A 2,908-nucleotide genomic window follows, 5' to 3' on the forward strand; every position below is an offset into this window, starting at 1 on the left:
TAACAGGCTGAGGGACGAAAGGAGATTCCCGTAGATCCATGGCAGATCCCGTAGATCCATGGCAGAGAGTGAGGGGATTCCAAGCTGAAAAGGAGAAGGCATAGCACTAAAGAAAATATAGGATGAGGAAAAGCGATTGGGTGGGGATAGAGGAAGTAGATAAAGGGGAGGGGAAATGGGGGAAAGGTCCAAACCCTGGAAGCAGAGTGTGAAATATTTGGTTGTGAAGTTATGCTAGATAGGGTGTTCTGACCTAGAAGATTAGATTCTCCTTCCTAGATCAGAGAGACAAGTGTTGATGGATGCTTGTGATCTTGATCAACTCTTTCTCCAAAATGTCTTTGCCCTTTGAGTTGCCCTCCAGCTGCTAACATCATAAGAAATTCCCTTCCTAATTTTTCATTGACAACCCAAGATCTTAAATTACAGATGCTTATTTCTAGGGCAGTGTCATTAGGTGCATTAAGCCCTGAAAAGTCCAGCTGTCCAGAGCAGAGAGCTTGTGCAGTCAAGAAATCTACTCCTTGGTCTGGAGGGATTCCTCTCGTTTCCTCCACCAAAGCGATGGATTTTTCTAAGCCCAACTTCCCATTAGCAGCTACAACAAACATTTGTAGCAAACTTAAATTCCCAAAGCTTCCACTCCATCAAGTAGTGGGCTGAATACCTGCTGCGCTGCCAGCTTTGGATTCCCAGAATTCACGGAGGGTTAAGTTCTAAAGTTAGTGGCATTAACTGTATTCTTTCAGTGTCCCCAGGCCAGGCAGGAATTCACTTTAGTGAAAACATACATTTATGTTTTCACATAAGGAAAAGTTGGAAAGAGATTTTATCAGTCAGTACATCCAATTCAATCAATCATTCATATTTATTGAGCACTTACTGTGTGCAGAGCACTGTATGAAGCACTTGGGAGAGTAATAATAATAATTAATGATACTTAAGGTATTAAGTGCTTACTATGTGCCAAGCACTGTTATAAGCAATGGGGTAGATACAAGGTAATCAGGTTGGGCACAGTCCCTGTTCCACATGGGACTTTACAGTCTTAATCCCCATTTTACAGATGAAGTAACCGAGGCACAGAGAAGTAAAGTGACTTGTCCAAGGCCACACAGCAGACAAGTGGTGGAGCTGGGATTAAAACCAGATCCTCTGACTCTCAGGCTCACGCTGTTTCCTCTAGGCCACCCTGATTCCCTAGCAAAGTTGTTGTTTTTGTTTTATGCTATTGAGTCGTGTCCAACACATAGTGACGCCATGGACACATCTCTCGCAGAACACCTCACTCACCATCTGCCATCTGCAATTGTTCTGGTAGTGAATCCATAGAGTTTTCTTGGTAAAAATCCGGAATTGGTTTATCATTGCCTCCTTCCACGCAGTAAACCCGAGTCTCCGCCCTCGACTCTCTCCCATGCCGCTGCTGCCCAGCACGGGTGAGTTTTGACTTGTAGCAGATTGCCTTCCACTCGCTAGCCACTGCCCAAGCTAGTAATGGAATGGATATGCCTCCGCCTGACTCTCCCTTCCATAGTCGAGACTGGTAGAGGACTGGATACTCTCTAGGTGCCACCCTGAGAGGTTCTAGCAAAGTTGGACAAGAGAAGCATTCATTCATTCAATCGTATTTATTGAGTGCTTACTGTGTGCAGAGCACTGTACTAAGCGCTTGGGAAGTACAAGTTGGCAACATATAGAGACGGTCCCTACCCAACAGCGGGCTCACAGTCTAGAAGGGGGAGACAGACAACAAAACAAGACATATTAACAAAGTAAAATAAATAGAATCAATCAATCAATCAATCGTATTTATTGAGCGCTTACTATGTGCAGAGCACTGTACTAAGCGCTTGGGAAGTACAAATTGGCATCACATAGAGACAGTCCCTACCCAACAGTGGGCTCACAGTCCAAAAGGGGGAGACAGAGAACAGAACCAAACATACCAACAAAATAAAATAAGTAGGATAGAAATGTAGAAGTAAAATAAATAAATAAATAAATAAATAGAGTAATAAATATGTACAACCATATATACATATATACAAATAGAATAAATATGTACAAATAAAATAGAGTAATAAATACATACAAACATGTATACAGGTGCTGTGGGGAGGGGAAGGAGGTAAGGCAGGCGGATGGGGAGGGGGAGGAGAGGGAGAGGAAGGAGGGAGCTCAGTGTGGGAAGGCCTCCAGGAGAAGGTGAGCTCTCAATAGGGCTTTGAAGGGAGGAAGAGAGCTAGCTTGGTGGATGTGGGGAGGGAGGGCATTCCAGGCCAGGGGGAGGATGTGGGTCAGGGGTCGATGGCGGGACAGGCGAGAACGAGGCACGGTGAGGAGATTAGCAGCAGAGGAGCAGAGGGTGCGGGCTGGGCTGTAGAAGGAGAGAAGGGAGGTGAGGTAGGAGGGGGCGAGGTGATGGACAGCATTGAAGCCGAGGGTGAGGAGTTTTTGCCTGATGCGTAGGTTGATTGGTAGCCACTGGAGATTTTTGAGGAGGACAGTAACATGCCCAGAGCGTTTCTGCACCAAGACGATCCAGGCAGCGGCGTGAAGTATGGATTGAAGTGGGGAGAGACAGGAGGATGGGAGATCGGAGAGGAGGCTGATGCAATAATCCAGTCAGGATAGGATGAGAGATTGAACGAGCAGGGTAGTGGTTTGGATGGAGAGGAAAGGGCAGATCTTGGTGATGTTGCGGAGGTGAAACCGGCAGGTTTTGGTGATGGATTGGATGTGAGGGGTGAACGAGAGAGCGGAGTCGAGGATGACACCAAGGTTGCGGGCTTGTGAAACGGGAAGGATGGTAGCGCCATCAACAGTGATGGGAAAGTCAGGGAGAGGGCAGGGTTTGGGAGGAAAGATAAGGAGTTCAGTCTTCGACATGTTGAGTTTTAGATGG

At 46.4% G+C, this 2,908-nt stretch overlaps 1 non-coding gene across 1 annotated transcript; it reads right to left on the reverse strand.

Annotated features, from left to right (window-relative positions):
* Positions 1 to 1,449: 1,449 nt before the first annotated feature.
* On the reverse strand, positions 1,450 to 1,587 carry LOC119934037. Its single transcript, XR_005452847.1, has one exon. It is a non-coding gene; the product is annotated as a small nucleolar RNA SNORA7 (small nucleolar RNA).
* Positions 1,588 to 2,908: the final 1,321 nt, after the last annotated feature.

The sequence above is a fragment of the Tachyglossus aculeatus genome, chromosome 1, assembly GCF_015852505.1.
Source record: "Tachyglossus aculeatus isolate mTacAcu1 chromosome 1, mTacAcu1.pri, whole genome shotgun sequence".
In the NCBI taxonomy this organism is placed as follows: Eukaryota; Metazoa; Chordata; class Mammalia; order Monotremata; family Tachyglossidae; genus Tachyglossus; species Tachyglossus aculeatus.